Below are 20827 nucleotides of genomic sequence, written 5' to 3'. Positions count from 1 at the left end.
CTTGTCTGCTATCAAATAACCAATGAAAGACACTTAATAATGCTGACACCGCGTTAGCATAAGGCACTATGCTATGACAGTAGGCTTAGTCCTTCCACTCATAAAATATAAAGTCCTGTACATGCTCAATCAATTTATGGGATAATACAGTCTTAATTTAAAAGCATGTGTCTTTTTTAAGTCTGAGACTGTACTTTCAGAAACTAAAGGTGACCACACAGTGGATTGGACACAAATCCATTTTTTTTTTCTTCAAAGATATTCATCTCAGCATTGACTGTAGTAATTCTAACATCTGGGATTGAACAGAGAAACACAATTGGCCTGTTTAGAAAAGGTCTACAAGGGAAACAGTCACTAGATTCAACATGCAACTGCCATCGTGATGAATGTTTCCATCACTTTCTTGAGAGCCAATTACACTGTTGTTTGTTTTTTTTTTTTTTGTGTGTGTGTGTGTGTGCAGGAACCTGAGATCAGCCAGATCAGTTGTGTACACAAAACCGCTGTGGATCTGTGTTTTCAAACAAGAACTCCACAAAGTGCTACAGCAAGCTTGAAGCATTATGCCAGTCTGGTAAGAGACATTTTCTATTTCTTTACTATGGTGAGATTACATAAGAAATCATTTCCGACCATGGTGTCGTCTGTCAGACAGGAAGCAGCTGCTCAGAGACACGAGTTATAAAATGTATTGTGCTTTCAGATAACTTTCCACGATGCTTTTTGCCTTATGTACGATAAACTGTAACACAAAGTTCTACTTGCCATGTAAACATGTAACGGAACTTCGGGAGTCTAGAGCTACTTGGTGTTGAATGGATGTGTTCTTGGTTATGTGACGTTTAATATGATAACTCTGGTCAAGAGGAAGGCTGTTGAAACCATAGTGAGTTCATCTGTGTGCTTAAGTTTTCCTCTGTCCAATAGTGTGATGAATGACTGCCCCCTCACCATGACTTGTGGGGCCTCAGGGATTATCGACAGACATTTTGGAGCATTCTAACTTCTTTTCATTTTTAGAATTGAGAAAGCTGTAGATAAGAACTCTGGGCAAATTGTTTTAGAGATGGATTTTTCTCATAGCTCTAAATGATATGAAGGTGCACATGTGTGTAAAGAATATGGTTTTGTTGTTCTTATCTTTAGGCTTGTACTGCCCTCAAGAAGTATAAAAAAAATCCCTGCATGTTATCAACTCCCTATGAATTCATTTGTGTCTAAAACCAAAGGAAAAATATTAATATCTATCTATGTGTACTTGTGTCTATATCTACATCTGAATACATGTTTATATATATATATATATGTTTATGCATATACATGTGTGAGTGTGTACCTGTGCTCATGCAGGCAAATATGTTTATTCAAGTCAAATACATGTAGAATGATATATTCTCTTCTGAACTTAATTATAAAATTGATTGTACATAATAGCCAATTGATGCGCAATAACAGGGTAAATCCACAAATTTTTTGACGTTCAGTTTTAACTTCTACAGCTTCATTACCTTAGTAAGCATTAAGTTCTGAAAATAATGATGTAAATATTGAAAGAATCTTCCCAAGGAATGAGCTGTATTTGAAGATAGATCTAATCTTTCATATGAAAATAAATTTGATTGGTGCAATTTTATTCTGTTTGGCTACTCAATCACATCAATATTTATGTATCCATCAGGTTTGAATATAGCGCTTTTGGGTTTACTCATAGCTTCCAAAAGTTAGTAATTTGCAAAGAGCCTGTATGTCTCTATTATATATTCATACTTTTCTCTTTTTACAAATTTTTAGTGCCTATTTATCTCAATTGTGACTTTAGAAATGAAAATTCTTTAATTTTAATCAAGATGAACATAAACATTTTACACAAATTTGATAAACATTTAGCAAATATGCTTGAATATTATTACTTTGAAGTGAGGATTTGGTACGGACAGACAGCCAAAAATACCTAGAACAAGGGAGACCCAAAGGTGAAATGAGAGGTCGACTTTCTGATTTAACTTACCCTTTCTTTAACTCATTAACTCACATAATTTCATAAAGGTCATCTTACCTTGTTTTACTTTCATTTCAACCATTGTCTATCTGTAACCTTTTACTGTCTTGAAGAGCTTTGAAATAGGCAAGCATCTTGGTTACAGTGGCTCTGGATGCTGGCTCCACATCTCTCCACTTCCAAAATGGTGGAGGTACCATTACTGCCAGCCCTGGGACTGCCAGGTAGGAGCCGTGCTCAGCGCTTTAACTCTGAGAATGAGCAGGAAGTACAAAAATCTTTTTTATCTGAGTAATAACTAAATATGCCATTCAGAGCATTGTGCAGGCTAGAAATATCTCTGTGCATAGTGGCAGGAATCCTCCATGGTCTCCTGCCTGTGCACTCCTATTAATCCTGATCCCACAGCCTGTGCAGGCAGGAGGCACTGAGCTTCAGGCGTGGTCTCAGCCACTTCCCCAAGTAGGCATGCAAACACGTGGCCCCACAAACCTCATGCAAGTGCTCCATAGCCCGACCTCCAGAGAGAGTCAGAGTTCACGCCATGGTCCAGAAAAGCAGCATTTGCGGATCTCTGTGAGTTCGAGACCAGCCTGGTCTACAGAGCTAGTTCCAGGACAGGCTCCAAAGCCACAGAGAAACCCTGTCTCGAAAAACAAAAAACAAAAAACAAAAAACAAAAAACAAAAACAGAAAAGCAGCATTTCAAAACTGCAGGGTTTTTTTTTTTTTTTTTTTTTTTTTTTTTTTTTTTTTTTTTTTTGTTTGTTACTGCTAAATCAGGAAAATCTCTGTTAAAGGAGCTACAACTTGCTGCCAGCAAGCAAAGGCCATTCTGGAAAATAAATGCACCTAAACTTTGTTTTTTAGTGTCTAGAATTCCTTTCCAAGCCTTTCAAGTGTTCCGCGGATTTAGTCCACCTCATTGTTGCCAATTTATTGTAAGAGAGGCTTCCTGACTAAGCTTTAGCTGAGTAATCTTGCAGGTCTTTAAAGAAGACCTGCCACCAAACACTTAAATGGTGTTTATGAATTGCCCACAACGTGCTTCTTGGTGGTGTCAGGGACCTTGAAATGCCACAGAGTTGTTTCAATAAATGTGGCTTCTGTACCCCTGCCTTGGGGCTAGACTCTCAGAAAGCTAAAGAATGGGCTGGATCCAGCCATTAAAGCCAAAACTTTAATCCTAGCCGTATTGATTATCAAGATAAAGATTTGTGTGGTCAGATAAAGAGAGATATTCAGTAAAGATAGATTCAAATGAATAAAACCTCTAAATGTTTTAAAATAAGAAAGAAAGAAAAAGTAGTTGGGTGTGGTGGCACACACCTTTAATTCCAACACTTGGGGGGAAAAACAGGTGGATCGTAGTGAGTTCAAGGACAACCTGGTCTACAGACTGAATTTTAGGAAGCCAAAATACACAGAGAAACCCTGTCTCAAAAAGCCAAAAAATAAAAATAAATGAAATAGAGGTTAAAATAAAGCTACATAGAGATGAAAAATACACAGAGAGTCTGTATACTATATGTTATTGTGTTGTCTTTAAATTGTTTTATGACTGAGGAAGGAACAACAGCTGCTAAAAGACATTTGATTATAAATGCTCCCGGATTAATCCAACATATATATTTTGAAAATGCTTTGTCTTTAAAATTTAAGTCAAAAGATATGTTACTTTGGAGAAGAGGTTTTGCTTTTGTTTCCATTAAAAAATGAGAGACTGTGGATTCATTCTTTGTTAAGAAAAATCAGGTTTGACCGAAAAAGACATCCCAAGGAATCTCCGATAGGTGGAATGGCCCAGATGTCTGAGCACTATATCCAGAACAGTTCAAAGACTGCTGCCTGAGATGATGAAGCCTCATTGGATACTCCAGTCAGGACTTGATTATAATTCTAAATTTTCTTTATCAGATTATCAGAGCCCCCAATCAGCAGGAAGTAGCCTAGAAAAGTACGCCCACATTTCTAAAAACTGGATTATGAATAATTTTCATTGTTTAGAATGTTGGTTATAATTTGTATGGATAATGGTCAGGAAGAACACTAAAGACGGGACATTTGATTTAGAGATTTTGTTTTAAAAAAGAAAAGGGGGAGTGAAGTGTTGTGAGACAATGGTTTTACCTTATAAAGATTTGTTTCTTGTACTTGTTTAATAAAATGCTGATTAGCCAGTAGCCAGGTAGGAAGTATAGGCAGGGTGATGGCAACCAGCCAGAAGTAGAGGCAGGGCAACAACAATTCTGGGAGGAGGAACATTTCAGTCTGCAGTCATCATCCAGACAGAGAGGAAGCCAGACACAGAGGAAGCAAGATGTAACTGCCTCGCCAAAAAAGGTACCAAGCCACGTGGCTAACATAGACAAGAAGAATGGGCTAATATAACCTATAAGAGTTAATAAGAAACCTGAGATACTAGGCCAATCAGTTTATAATTAATGTAGATCTCTGTGGTTTCCTAGGGACTTAATGACCGTGGGAACTGGGCAGGACAGAAACCTCAGACAACATGTTGTACTCATAGATTACGTGTGTGTGTGTGTGTGTGTGTGTGTGTGTGTGTGTGTGTGTGTGTTAGGCTTTGTAGTACGAAATTATCATATGATTTTTTTTCAATTTCTTTATTGTTATTTACCCCTTCCTATATTCCATACTCTTTCCACCCTAAACCTAATTTAACCCTTACAATTCCACTCTTTTCCTTTGCCTCTTTTTAAACATATCGAAAGTTGTAGTTGACAGGAAATTGTTTGAGATATCAAAAGAGACAGAGACAGAGAGACAGAGACAGGGAGAGAACAAGAAAGTCAAGAAGATATTTAGTAGGTAAAGTTCTCGGCAAAGTTAAAAGTAATCAAAGAGTGGAAATGTTCAAATTGCAATGCATAAGCATGAAAAATTTGAAGAAAGGATTAATATTACATTACAAATTAGTGAGATGTTGAGTGACAATATTTGGTAAGTCCTGGATTAAATATTTACTGATATTTAGTATTCTATATAAAGAAAACTATGCCCATTTTTAGGATAATAAATAAATGTGAAAATCTACTTTTTAGTAAATTTGAAAAATACATTTCCAAGAATGAGGCTTTGGTAGATTGGTTCTATCCTAGTCTCAGAGTGTTTGTGTTTATATTTTAGTTTATAGAGACTTAAATGTCTATATCAATATTAACAGTAAAGTAACAGCTTCTTGTTAATTCAAAACATAATTGACCAGAATACTCTAAACAGTAATTACAATCTCATAAATAATATATTATAATATTATGTTTACTCTCTATAACCTAATATTTTTAATGATTAAGTTGTCTGGGTATTTTCTTATACTGCCAAATTCATGTGATAATTTTACTAATTACCATATACTCACAAAAACTTAGCCAACTTTATTGCACTAAAAATGTGATAAACACACATAGTTATAGAACTTATTAAATGACAGCTGAGAAATCCACAAATTGTGAGACAGTAATCAGCACTCCTTCATCAGCTCCTGTTTTCAGGGTCTAGTACTGCCTGAATTCCAGTTCTGACTTCCTTTGATGATGGACAAAGATGTGGGTAATCCAGGAAAACTTTCCCTCAACAGCTAGCTTTTGCTCATGGTGTTTCATTGTAGCAATAACCCTAATTAAGACACAGGCATAATTACCAATTTATAAATACAACTAGTTGTTTTGGATGTTAGGATGGTGATGTATATATCACCATCATATTGCTCAGATGCTGCTGCCCTACCCCCAGTTGTGCAGAGGCAACTATGGCCCAGAACTTTGCTTTTCAAAGCTTTTCTCTCTCTATGCTTCTTCCCTCCTCTCCTTTCATGAAAGTTTAGTTAAGAATATATATAATGGATTCCTAAGTTTTAGCGGTATTCCTCCTTCTGTTCCATTATCTCTTATTGTTAATAATGTGGCTAATCAAATAAAGCTCCACTAGGCGTTCAGTTATTCATGTTTTATATGGAAATAATGACATCAATTTTAGAGGCTGATTTAGACAAAATGCTTTTGGTTAAGGATTATATATAATGTGCACATTTCTTAGTTCTATAACCTAATAGGAAGTAACTTAAAACTGATACCTTTACTAAAAGAGCTTTTAGATCTTTTATGGGATTGAAAAGGTTCCTCACCTTTGTTAACATTTAAGAAAATAGGTGGCAATCAGACAGTTTATCTCTATCACGTAAAAGAGAATGCTATTTTCTATTATTAGACCCGTATGCATGCACACTCTGTGAGAATAGATCTTCCTCTTGCACGTGGGAGAGGTCTGAGGGTGCCTGCTTGCAGGTGTGTGGTTTTGATAATGCTGACATCTAATTCAAAATTGGACTTTTGGAACTCCGCAATCCCATCACTTTTTTTTTTTTTTTTTACACAGAAAAAGAAGGGGTTTTATGGTATGGTAAAAATAGAACTCTGTATACAATTAAGTTAGGACATGTTCTCATTGTCCTGGGGAAGCTTGGTGCATTGCCAGGGTGTGCTGGAGACGTAAGTGGGCAGAATCAAACAGAAAGAGTAACTGTCCTGGCAGTAAACAATATCAAAGCAGTTTCCCTTGCCAATAAGAGAATGAAAGTTTGGCATAGTAGTGTACGGTAAATATGATTCTGGATATTCGGCTATTTAGGCTTTAAAAATCAGTAAGCAGATACTTACCTACTTTCCGCCAATAAATATTTCTAGGCAAAGTGGAAAAATGAATTTCCGGAAAGCACAGGCATCTTTATTTCCTTTTGTTCAACTGAAAGTTGCTTTGGAACAGTCTAGGTAGGCAGCATATGCTCCTAGAAACACAAATACAATGTCTTTCTTGAGGATGAGACTTCTAAACCAAATGTAAAGACAGGAAAACTTTTGTTCACATTACAAGATAAGTCAATGAAAATAGAAAACACCATGCCACTAATATAGTATGCTTATGTATTCATATTTTAAAAGTGTTATTCAGTGTTAACATTGCTCCACACATGCATGCACCGGTAACCATAGTAATATGTATATCAGTAGGGGAAGATAGCGTTTTGTCAGTGACCAAAATTTCAGTTTTTCTTTTCTGGAGAATTTATTAATGTGAATAGAATTGAAAAAATAATGTTTACTATCTGTTTTCTGAGACTTCCTTTATTTAATTTGAAAAAAAATGTGCATAAATTGCTAATAATATTAACACTCCACATTAAAAAAATTTATATCACGTTAACCAATAATGATAAAATTATTGGTTTATGTAATTAAAATCAATATATACTGGATATTGACTTCAATATTTATATACTAAGATTTTTGCTAAGAAACAAAACATGTACTATTTAATACAAACAGAAATGTCTTGTAGTCTAAAGACATTCGTTAAGTACCTAATGTACATAGTTAGAATCAATTTACATTTAATATAATGGCACTGTCAAAGAATCAAAAATTATCTTAGAAGGCAGAGTTGACTTTCTAAATATCCTTGAAACTTTATTAAAAATAATTATTTTATTCTGATTTTATGAGGGTTACTTTTCACATATTGGACATCAGTCATTCTACTCCACACAGCTCAATGAATAGGTGACAACTCCCAGCATTTGATGTTGGCAGAACAGAGTAGCAAGGGTTTTCACTTTGACCAATCAGATATATTAAACCTTTGCTGGAGGGAGGAATGCATTGATGAAAAATTGTTTTGTCATCATAACGAAACTAAACTCATTTTTGCTTCATGAAAACTTGAAATATTATCAAGATATTATAAGGAAATAATACTTAATTGCAGGTCCATCTATACTTTAAAGTATTTTATAACGTCTTGATGTATTATGACGTATTATACAAAAGATTTCTTGAATTATGTTGGTAGATGAAACTATGGGATTTTTTTGGGAACAGATTTCATTCATAAAGTTTGTTCTTTCACAGTTTCACATAAATGCTGTGCATTGTGATCTGTTTCTCCCACACTCTCTCTTCTACTGCCACCTCCTTTATGCACCAAAATAAATTTTCCCCTTAGTTACTAGTTTTTGTGTTGTTAATTTGTGTTGTTAATGCACCAGGGCCATTCAGGTTACTTGTCAAGCTAAAGACTGTCTGGGACATAAGTGTCAAATCTTACAGGTTAAATTTTGGTTCAGTTCACAGCTATTTGTGGGTCTGAAGACTGAAACTTCACAACACTAAGATAACCAGAGGTATTGGTGTGTTTGTTTTATCATATACTACACTAATTTTATGATTGTCAATGATAAAATGTGATTTGATTTCCAATAAATGTATTTATCATTCATTTTAATATTCATTTTCCTAATAAATTTCCTAATAAGTAAATTTGGAAAGAAACTCACTTCTCCTTTTCTGTCTTTAGTGACTAAACCAGCTATACAGAGCCAATCAGCATTCCAAGGTGTTTGACATAAGCATTATACCTGTCAAGTAATAAAAAAAATCTGTGCCTGTATTTTAGCTAAGAAAAGAATAAATAGCTAGGCAGCATAAGAGGCGTGAATTGGAATTGAGGGAATGCTCAATAGAAAATGTTCCCAGATTGCTCAATGTCCTTGATTTTATTCTTAGTCATAATTCATCATTCTATTTCTTTTTTGAATAAAAAGCCTCACAATTCTAATCCTTGCTTTAAAATATCATATTGACATCAAAGTATTAGTGATTCAGTTTAGCTTCTGAAGTTGACTTTCTGCATAGGTTTAAATAATTGAGAGGGACTTTATATTAAACTCACAATATCTGGATACATATTACTCTGTTTTAGTCTATGCTAGATTGCATGTGCTACTTAGCATTTGTGTTAAATTTATGTAGTTGATGCTTGCTCTTTAATCCAAGGTCTTTAAAATATCATAAAGCAGTTTGGAAAATTGCAAAATGTAGCTTTGTGGAAATTTTTTTTTCCTTAAGTGACATTGATGTAATTAATACACAGAGATTATATTCTGAGAATCTTATGTATGGAGTCAACACTCAAGTTAATATATAAAACATAATAGTAATATCTATAGCATGTTAAAATTAGCCTGGCTTCCAGAAACATGTATCATTATTCCTACCCAGGATAGAGCAATTGTTGTCAGCTGAAGTAGAAACTAGAGGTCATATGGAACACATCATCAATACATAAATACCATTTTATAAAAGCATTTAGCCTTATTTCTGTCATAGAGACACTCAGAGGTCAAGTAAAAAGAGACTCAGGTTTAAAGTGTGTGGTTTTTTTCCACAATAGCTATTTGGATACTGACTCATGTAACGTTTCATTTGGTCCGCATGGTCCAAGTTTACATTCTCTGTAGGTAAATAATTTCAGAATGTGTACCAATTTAAAAAACATTCAGGGCATCAAGCTAATTAAGTCAGAAGATTCAGATGTTGCAAGAAAAGTTATATCAGATAAGTATTGACCCACTGGGCTTTTTAAGAGCCAAATAGCTTTTGTGGTAAGCTTTCGATGTCAGATATTATTCTGGGCCAGAGCTGTTGTGAACTGCTGGGTGCGTTAAAATGCAAGTTGACGCAAAGCCAAAGAACAGTGTGGTTCTTAGGGAATGTTTGGTATCTTCATGGCTTATGCTTTATGGAGAAGCCTCGTGATATTTTAAGGTAGCCTGGAAGTGCCTCGGTATTATATGCCTCTGAGATTTGTACTAGCTTTAAAGCTTACTCAAATTCAAATGTTCTATGAATAAACTTAATGTTTATTAATTTGCATACGTAGTAAACTTCCAAACTGCATATTTGTCAACTATATGAATGACCCATGATTTCAGTTTATATTTCAACCTTAACTTTTGTTTCTAAAAGAAGGGTTTTTTGCCATGATTTTGTTGAAAGGAAAAGAAAATCATAATTAAACAAATTCTAAATAGTGTTACTCCTAACATTTTATCCACATTTCTGTCACATACCCTCCACTCAAAATTTACATATAAAGTGATAACTATTCATGACCTTCTTATATACTCAAGACATCTCTTAGTAATGAGAATCAAATATAATCTTCCTTAACCTACATCTACTACATACATCTGTTTTAATAAAATGACGTAATAATTCCATATGCATTTCAAACGTTTTATTTTTATTTCCATGCCATCAAAACAAAATATGATGAAGTAAAACAGAATAAAACAGCAATAGAACAAAAACAACCTGCATCACTCATTCATTTGAAGCCGAGTTCCAAATTTGACTTATCTATCAAACTGTAGGTCTTTAAGTTTCACCACAACTTTAAACATGATATTTATCTGCAACCTTAAAATGTTCTACTCTGTACCTTATCATTTTTCAGGGTAAAAGGGTTTCTTTCCTCCATGCAACATGGAGATGAAGTGAAAATTATTGATGTAAATATTAAAGTTGATCAATGTAATTTAATATGTAGATACAAATTTATACTGCATGATTTATAACGTTATTATTTTACATGAGTTTTTGCAAGTATATACGTGCATGTGTGTGTACACACATACACACATGGTAAAAACCTGAAAAACTTTTATTTATTTTTTTACTTTGAATATAGAGACTCTAACCTGACACTTCTGACTTGCAAATTTAAGGTTTGTTAGTGAAGTTCAACCCACAAATATTTATACATTTATAAATATTACTGGAGTTTAAGACTTAGAAAGTTTTAAGGTGAAGAAATTCTTTAAGTATGAGAACCTATAAAATTTAATAATTTAACTAATTTTTCATACTAGCATATCCACATTTAGAACCTTTCATTAAATAAATTTTAAAAAACAGACAAATACGTTAAACTTGTCCACCAGAATATGTTTTAAAAAGCACACAGTATAGTGAATAAAGTTAGGAAACAGGCTCTGCTCTATTGCTAGCGGAAGCCTTGTCCAATGTCTGTAATAACTCCCCAATTTACAGAGAGGCATGAAAACTGTTCAGCGTGGAAAGAAAAACGCTAGGATTTTTCTAGGAAGTTATTGCAACAGAATGTTTGATCTCAGTTTTCAGCCAACACTATTTTGAAAGTCATAAGCTGTTTCCTGGCAAAACCCTATCCACTCTCTGCATTTTCTCTGCTGGTTACAATAACAATCTCTTTGATTTCTTTTCTCCGTTTGTCTACCTATAACTTTATTAATTATTTGACTCATTTTGTGTCTCTTTTTCCAAACTGTATTTATTTATGGTCTATTATGTGTTATAAACCCAACTCTGTTATAACAGAAACATATGGTTTCAGTTTGATTTATAAATAATTTGTTGTGAGTAGGTTTGAAATGAGAGTATTAAGGTAATAGTATATAAAACCACTTATCATTTGTAATATTTCACTTTTAAAATTTTAAAAATAAAAAAGTGCCCTCTTTGATTATATATTTATAAACTATTTCAAATGTTATACTTATTTTCAAAAAGGCTTTAGAGATAATGGGGTCCAATACAATCTCCATCAATTCTTAGTTGTATTAAATTAGACAAAAAAATTCATTAAGCATTTTCTAACTCTAATACATTTTTTCAAATTAATTTTATAACATTTGTTTATATACTTTCTGTTTCAAACATTGAAATGGAATTGTTCGAGTCTGTAAGACAATAAGAATTACTAAATTCTAGCTCTTATTATTTGAGTTAGACTTATAAAAACAAACCATTTTTGTGCTGGAGACTCTGATTCAATTAATAATTGCTTCCAAGAATGAGTACCTGAGTTTGGATACCCAGTATCCACATGACGTGATAGAAGGGAGAAAATCACTAAAACTTATTGGCTGTAACAGGATGCCTAATCTCCTATTGAGCAGTCAGCCATTAAGGTACACTAGTTAGGAAACCCTAAAAGGACACAGTGATTAGGAATATAGATCTTCAACATGAAGGGGATTTATTACAGCTCGCAAAGGTAACTAATGACTGTTTTAAAATATCCACAGTTAGGAAATCTTGTTACAGTTCTTAAAAATGGGCTTTTCTGACAGCTCATATATTGTCTAAGTCAATAAGAAGTAATTCATATGTGCTCTGCACTTTCAAAAAGAGGCTCTAAGGTTTAAAATTGTTCTTCTGAGACCAGGGTTTCTGTCTGTGTTTTGTTGAGCATGCCTGATATTGTAAATACCAAATCTGTGAGGGGAATAATTAAAAAGCAAGAATCTGTCTGTGTGAAAAACGTATTGATTAATGCAGATGATCTCCTGATTTGAGTGTTTGTTTAATACTAGTTAAAATACATTCTTAGAATCTTCAGGTTTGTATTTGGCTCAAAATTCGTTCCCACAGAAGTGATTTGCCTCAATGATTTACATCTAAAAAATAAATTTGAGGACTAAAAGCTATCAGAATTTAATGTCACCCTTTGTATCCATGCTTTTACTAGTTTATTCAAAAGATTCCTAGAATATTGTGGGGAAAGACAGTATATAATAACCATTTTCTTCAATAAATATTTTTGTGGAGAATTCTTATACTTGGTGTTCAAACTGGCTATTACAGGAGCAAAACGTAAAGACAATTATAGTTATAAACAAAAGCATTTATTTTAAAAACAGCATCTGAAGCCAGGTGGTGGTGGTGCATGTCTTTGATCCTAGCACTTGGGAGACAGAGGCAGGTATATCTCTGTGAGTTCAAGGCCAGCCTGGTCTACAAGAGCTAGTTCCAGGACAGACTCCAAAGCTACAAGAAACCCTGTCTTGAAAAACAAACAAAGCCCCCATCGTTCTGTCTCCCCTCCAATATTCCCCTCCTGGTCTTCCCTTCTCCCTTTTCTCCTGTGACCATATACTCATTCGACTAACAGGGCTAAAGGCCAGCCAGTTAAATCTAACCAGTTCAATCTAACACTTATATTAACACCTAGAAATACAAAGTTAGTAGGAGAAATCACGGTTGTGACTTGAGTACAAAACACCCCCATCATAGATTCATACACTGTTCCTTAGCTGGTGGTACTGTTTCATCAGGTGGTGGAACTTGGTGAGTTGAGGCTTAAACAGTGGAAAATGTCACCCTGGGCATGCCTTTGGAGGTTAAAATAGTTCCCAGAAGCCCTTCCTTATATTCTAGTTCCTATTTATCGTTAGATGATAGGCCCTTTCTTCCAGATTTGCCCACCAAGATGTTCTGTTCCACAATGCCCAGAATCTGTAGAACAAAGGAATGGACCCTTAAGTCTCTGACATGGTGAGCTGGATTAAATCTCATTTCTCATATGTGGTTCTTTAACTGCACATCCCACTGTAGTCGGGCCTTCAAATTTAAACTGCCTCATGGTGTTTACATCTCAGTCCCTCACCAGCACAAAGCCTGTTGCAGCTTTAGTAATTATGTGAGCCAATTCCACTAGTAGATTCCTTTATCTCAATTATTTATATCTACATTTATGCATGTCTATCACCAGAGCCCAAGCATACCTAGAGTTTTGTAAATGACTATTTTTATTACAAAAATATTTATCTATTAGCTTATGATTTTTCATATCTTCACCATAGACTATTTTCTTTTATAAATGGTCAGGCGGTGGTGGCACATGCCTTTTATCCCAGCATTTGGTACATCCACATTTACTTTGAGATCATACGTTTTCAAATACAATAGCTGTGGGTTTTGGTTGTTCTTGAAAGTAACTCTCTCTCTCTCTCTCTCTCTCTCTCTCTCTCTCTCTGTGTGTGTGTGTGTGTGTGTGTGTGTGTGTGTGTGCATGTATATGTGTGTGTGTTCTGATAATATTAAATTACATGATCCCATGAAGAATTTTTAAACTGGCCAAGAATGCTGCCTAACAACAATGTAGGGGACATAAAAGATGACATATGCATACGTGTAGAGTGTGATTTTTCTTTATTTTAGCTAAGTGATTCTAGTTGTCCACTCTGTGACTACTGAATATCTGTTAAGTTTACATTTAGTGCTTGGCTAAGCTGTGCTTTCCAAATAAATGCAGCTGTAAATTTCGATGTTATGTTTAAACATTGTGGCTAGCACAAGACCCTAATATGTCTTTATCTTCCTAGAGAAATATCATCTCTCCATCCAGAATGTACTAAATGGACCTTAGAGAATAGTGAGCTGTGTGATTTATTCACATATTTGAACAGAACAAGCAGTTTTATGGTGCAGAATGAAATTGTACCTGAGGGATTTGTTGAGTCAAATAAACTGAATAAACTTTAAAAAGTAGTATTCACCCTCAGTAGCATCCAATTTAAAATACCATTAGTTTCACACAGTCATACCCACATTTGTAAGCAAATGAAAGTTTCACTCCAACTTACTTTCTTCCCATAAAAGGTGAACTATGCATCGCCAATAGTAAAAGAACTAAGTTTAGCATTGAAATAGATACAGGAGATAGTCATTGTCATTGTCTACCTTTTATGTAGCTACCCATTAGCTTTCATATATCTAATATATTTGTTTTTTCCTTTTAATATTGTACAAAATGACACAATTTATAAAACAAGCAGGGTGCTTGATTATATATTCAATGGGAACAATAAACATATTGCATACTATTATGCATTTTAAATTGTATTCCTTTTATTTAAAGCGTGCGTGTGTCTTTTGTGTGTCTGTATATACAAGCATGTAATTATGCACTGTACAGCCCACATTCGGAGGTCATAGTACAGCTTGCAAGAATTGGTTCTCCCTCTCCCAGCAACTAATTCCAACCAAAGCTATCTAGTAAATAGTAGGTAGAGACGCTACCTATGCTGCAAAGTTATAAAGGTGACTATGGAAGCTGTGAGGTCACTACTACATTGACCATTTTCTGTCTAGAAAACAATAGGAAGTTCTTCAGTTTTCAATAGTCTAATTTGTCAGTTGTTCTTTTTGAACCCTAACTCAGGTGCATAAAATTACTTTTCTGCACTATCCTCTAAACCTATTACAACTATATTTCCAGTTCCAACTTATTTTATCCATTGACTAATTTAGTAACAATTGACTTCTGAAAGTGGAAGTCAATTTCCTTTGAGAGTATAGCCCTTGGTAAGTTATTCAAGCTCCAATAGAAGTCCATACTTCCAAATACATATGGGCAGTAAAAATTGGACTCAACAAATGGAAATTTCTTTTACAAAAAAAGGAGTTGGCTGGATAGGGAAGGTTCTGAGAAAAGATAAAAAAAAACTGGATTAAAATGATGATCAAAGTGCAATACACAAAATTTTTACAGAACCTCAAATGTAGATAAATATCTTGTTTTTGTTTCAGACTATGTTGTTTTTCAGTATGAACTCTCACATGAAATTCATGAACACTGTTTTCTTTTTACTTTGAAATATTTTCACATGGAATAGAAGTAACACAGTAAGACACCAAAAATATTACCCTGTCAAATTATTGGTGCATAATACTTTCTAGTCTTCAGCAGCCCTTCCTATCACCTTCTCCTAGCCACATCTATCTCACCATTCTCTAACTTCTGATAACCTATCAGTTCTCTATGTTAGAGATTTTTTTAAATTAGTTTAGAGATGTTATACAATTTAAATCTTTGAAGATTGCCCTTGTCATTCATAATTATACCCCCTTGAGATCCAATAGAGTAACAACAGTTAGTTCATTCTGACTATACTTTAGTGTAATCGCCAGTTGTTGAATGCATTCAGATGTTGATAGAGCAGTGAAAGACTTCACAATGCGGCCCATCCCAGATTTTGTCCTATAGTACTTTTCATAAGGAGAAGTAAGAACTTATTGGTATGGTTGGCATCTAAAATCGGAGGTATCTAGTGGGACCAAGTTCTCGGACTGCAAAATCTGAGTTACACTACCTTGAATTGTTTAGTAGAGAAAGAGACAACTCAGGAAACTAAAGGTAAACATCTTACGCTGTTTTAATGCGCATCCCCTTCCCTAAACTGCCCATTCATGTGTAATATTTAGATGATGCTTGCATTTTATTTCATCTATCCCACTTCCTAAGTGATGTTGAGTTTCTCAAAATTCTAGATTATTTTACAGCCATTAAAAAGGAGCAAAATTATGAAAATAGGATATCAGAAAGAACATCTTTTGGTGAATGAGATACGTGGTACAGTTTCATCATAAAACATTCTGCCCTCATTGTGCTCAAAACACTATGATGTTGGTGAGAAGTTATTGAAAATGAAGCTTCTAACACGAACATGCATACATACATACATACTTATGTACCCATTCTTCTAGTTCCTGTTCATATGTCCTCTTTAACTAAAAAAATATATGACATATGAGCAAAGACAAATGACTATTGTCAGCAGGTAGAAGTCTATCAATGTATCAGAATGGTAGGCTATATCATGATACCAAATTAAATTAAATCACAACTTTGGCTCCTATAAATGTTATAAGAGACAGTTATTTTTAAATTAATATTTACCTGATCATCATAATGAAAAGGACGATTCTGAGATGGATATTGTCCAGGGTTATCCAAGTGGTCCCCATGTGAAATGGTATACTTTCTTTTGACAGAGGCAGTGGGATGATTAACCTAGCAAGATAAATAATCTAGAGATGTCCACATAAGCCAAAGGGGAATGGAATGACCAAAGCTAAAACAGGGTGGAGGTATAAATTGAGTCTCCAAAAGTATTCCTGATACACTTGTTTTGATCGAGTGCTATTGAGTATTTTAAATACTATCACTATGCATCCTCTAACTATGTAACTACATTGCAATTCATAGCTGTATCAAAATAACTATTATGAAGTAGCAACACAAATATTTTTTATGTTTGGTGACACTAGAACCTGACAATTCTATTCAAGGGTATAAGCATTAGAAAGATTGAGAACCACTGATCTAAAGCGATGTTTGAAATATGTAGATTTTGATAGTTCAAGTCCAATATTGAAACTACAGTTTGAAAAGTTTTGAGACAAAGCTGATGAATTTGGAAATAATACCATTGTATACGTATTAAAATTGAGATAGGCAGAGATTTCTAAACAATCAAGGACTACAGAATGAGATCCTGTCTCAAAAATGGGTATTAGGAAAGTAAATCTGTGTTTGTGACTCAGAGTGTCTACCTCCCATGCACAAGACCTAAGTTTCTACATCTAGTATTCACCCAAATGGAAGGTAATACCAGCACAGTTGCACACACTTATAATCCTTGTACTGCTAAGAAAGCCAATGGGGGTGACTTTGAGAATGTCCTGGGCAGCACAAAGAGACCTTGTATGAAATTAAGGGGAAGAAGTAGAAGTCTAGCCATAAAAGGCAAACAGATTCCAAACAGTATCTGATGATGTGACTGTTTAGGGAAGATATTTTTAATTTAAAGGACTTAATGATTTGAAACGGAAGGAAATCAAGAAATTGCTCTGTTATTATAATTACTGTTCACTGAATTATAAATCCAAAAGGCCACTGCACTTTCAAAATCTAAGAGTTTAGCAATACACACATTAAAAGCCTAGTTTGGTTGATGGTGCATGACAGAGCACTAATTTTACTGGTGCATTTAATCAGGAATATAATTTTGAAACCTGTATCTTTGACTGAATTCAGCTCAATTTTCTCTAATTTTTGGATGATCCCCAAAATTATCTCAGGTGCCAATCATAGCTTCCTTTTCTTTCTAGGCTTATTTGAAATCATGTTTTGAAAATGGAGAGTGAATACACATTGCCTTAAATATTAAAATGTTTTTACTTATGAATGTTTACATAAGTTAGAAAGATAATCAAACTATGATGTATATCACAGTGACAAAATATTTTCAATAAGCCAAATCCTCTCTGTTGAATAATATAATAACGGTTTATTCATTTCTGATTTGTAAAGCTTATAATTATTTTTTAATATACAGAAAGTTAACTGGTTAGAACTAAAATCTTGAATTTTTATCACCAGAATTGGTAAGAACATCTGCATTTTGTGATTCATCTTTTTAATGTTAGGAACTTCACTAAATTGCTTAATGCTTCATCTCTATTTATTGTTCAAAGATAACTCCTTTTGAGTTTTAAAGCTCTTCCAACTAGATTTTTTTTGAAAGAGAACACTGAGAAAAATGAAGAGAAAAGGACTCACAAGCAGTCTTTATTTGACTTCTTGTTAACTAGGTTGGGCTGGGGAGATCTTTCCGTGAGTTAGTACTTCATATGTGAGCATAAGGAGTTGAGTTTGGATCACCAACACCAATGCAAAAGATGTCATATGCACAGTGTAACCTAGAACTTAGGGCAGAGATGTTGAAACCATGGGTTTTCTGGACAGGCATTCTACCAAGTATTTAGTACCATGTTCAGTGTGAGACTAAGTTAATTAAGATGGCAAGTACTCAAGAAGGAATAATTAGTTGATAACAGCAGGCATCAACAGGAACTGTATATTATCATACATCCACAAAAGAATATACACTTACAAAATACCACACACACAAGCACATACACACACAAACACACACACAACCTTTACATTTAGTACACAAAAAGTATTCACCAAAAGTTAACATAACTCATCAATATTTCTAATAATATTCAAGTTCAAATGAGAATAGTCTGCATATTATTTTCTGTATCTCATCTAATTCCTTTAAGAAAATCCAACGTTAAATTGCATAATAGAAGCCAAGATGGTTTGAATGAGAATGTGCTCTATACACCCATATATTTCGAAACAGTTTCCCACTTGGATTAGTAGGTGTAGTCTTTTAAAAGAAGGTGTGTTATTGTAGATAAGGTTTGAGGTTTCAAAAGACTCCATCCCAGCTAGCTTTTGCTCTTTGTCTAGTAATAGTTTGTGTCTCAAGATGTAAACTCTAAGACACTGCTCCTGTCTCAGACCTTACAAGTCTGCTACTGCTCTCCCTTTCATGATGGTCCTGAACTCTAACTTTCTGGAACAATAAAAACCAAATTAAATGCTTTCTTTTATAAGTTTCCTCAGTCAAAGTATTTTTTCATGACTATAGAAAAGTAACTAAGGTAGAGCCAACGTGTGTTCACAATGTGTATTTCCAAATTGATTGAAGATATATAGCATGATTATTAATATGTATCATAAAGCTATTCTCAGATTACCTTAGAAACAGGATTTACTCCTGTTCATATGGCTATTCATTATTTATTAGTTGAGAACTAAAAGGTGTTCCTTCCCCAAACTGGTTCAGTATGGCATCCTTCTTTGTCACGCTGTTGGTTTCCTCATTTTATGCTGAATTCCTCGTTACACTGGTTGTTTCTCTTCACAGTCCACCTCTTCTCTAAGAAAAATGCTTGAAGCAAGGAGAGGATGGGAGTTCACAAGCACTTTCTTCAAGCTACCTTTAGTCTTTCCTTCAATGACACAAGGAAAGTCATTGATGTCCGCCATGGACTATATTTCATGTTTTATTAGAATGAGCACAGTAACATATTTATCCCTACTCGCTAATTCCTAGCAACATGGAACAAACTTGCCAGGATTAGAGAAACCAGTGTGTCCAACTGGCAGTGTTGACATTTTGGATGAGGAAACCCATTATAGACCAGGACTGTCTCTAATCCCTGGAAACTAAATGCCTGTGGTCAATCACCATGACAGCCAGCATCACTCTCCATACATTCTGGAGAATCAGAGCTGCCAACCACTGAGAGCTGGTGATTAAACACTGAGGCTGGGCATGTTGCCCAGAGAATAAAGTCACTTATTTTTCAAATCAAGGGGAAACAAAGACTGGCCTTGAGGAGATGAACAGAGTCAGTAACACTTCTGTAAGGGAATGAGCTAATTACTTTATCTGTTTGTTCATATAACTTGCCACTAACAAGGCTCTAGTCAATACATCAGTTTGCCGAGTTTGTTGTGTTGGACTAAAAGTTCCATGTCATCAAACTTGAAAGTTATGAACTCTGAAATGATAGTTTTTAATTTTAAGATACTGTTTTCTTCAAATGTAAACATCATAAGATCTTTATTTTTTTTTACATCAGGTATTAGTTACAGAAATTATATATTAGAGAAGAACAATTTAGATTTTTACAAGTTCCCATGATTTTCTTAAGGGATCTCTAATAGTAAGTGAAAGCAAACAAAGATTTGATACCGAGCAATTTTATGGAATACTTACTATGTATAAAAATCAAGGTTAAATAAGTGGTTTGAGCAATACTTATTCAAAAATCTATAAAATCTTTTTGCTTTACCTTGAAAATTAACCCACACTTTATATGTGTATTTGTATATATAAATACTTTAACAGTTTTGTAATTGAATTATTTTTCTATTTGTTATAGTTCAATAACCCTTACAATACTGCAGTAACTCTGTAAAAATGCAAATGTTCTATGTGCCTTGTTAGAATTTCTGTAATATTATCACTCAAACTGTTTTTCAGCAATGGATATTTTTCAGCAATTATTTTAAGTATATTTAAGGTTTTTATTTAAAACTTTTGTTTAGCTACATACACATATATAATACTTACATTTTTTTATTTAAATGTTTGCTATATATTTGCTACATAACTGCATGTATTCCATTGGACAACTTTATTCCCTACGTCTACTTTTTATGTCTCACTTCCATTCATCTTTCAGAGGTCATGTAAAATTTACTCTAAAGGCAATCTCCGACTATTCTCTAATGATTAAGAAGCAGCTTTAGATAGTCTTAAGCCTCATGCTGCTTAGGATTCTGGAAAAGGTATACACTCAGAGAAAGTGATTCAGTGGCCTTCTAACATAGTACTATACTTTTTATCATGATTTGCCCACTAATTCATACTCAGGGCTTCATGCTAGTCTCAAAATGCATAATAAATTGCTATTAGAAACATTATTTAGTCATTATCATACTATCATTATCTATAATGACATGAGGATATCAAGATTGTTCCCTTCCCTTCAC

General features: G+C 34.1%; 1 protein-coding gene across 2 annotated transcripts in view; it reads left to right on the top strand.

Annotated features, from left to right (window-relative positions):
* Nucleotides 1-20827, top strand: part of Mgat4c (MGAT4 family member C) — a 497836-nt gene that overhangs the window by 230344 nt on the left and 246665 nt on the right. For both annotated transcript variants that reach the window (XM_041674801.1, XM_041674778.1), the window contains one exon: nucleotides 467-577. The gene's annotated coding sequence lies outside the window, so the exon portion shown is untranslated. The remainder of the gene's footprint in view (nucleotides 1-466; nucleotides 578-20827) is intronic.

Source organism: Microtus oregoni, unplaced genomic scaffold (assembly GCF_018167655.1).
Source record: "Microtus oregoni isolate MIOR12 unplaced genomic scaffold, Mior012 000001F_ref0000356, whole genome shotgun sequence".
Classification (NCBI taxonomy): domain Eukaryota; kingdom Metazoa; phylum Chordata; class Mammalia; order Rodentia; family Cricetidae; genus Microtus; species Microtus oregoni.
The sequence above is the reverse complement of the archived record's forward strand: the minus strand, read 5'-3'. Positions and strand labels throughout refer to the sequence as shown.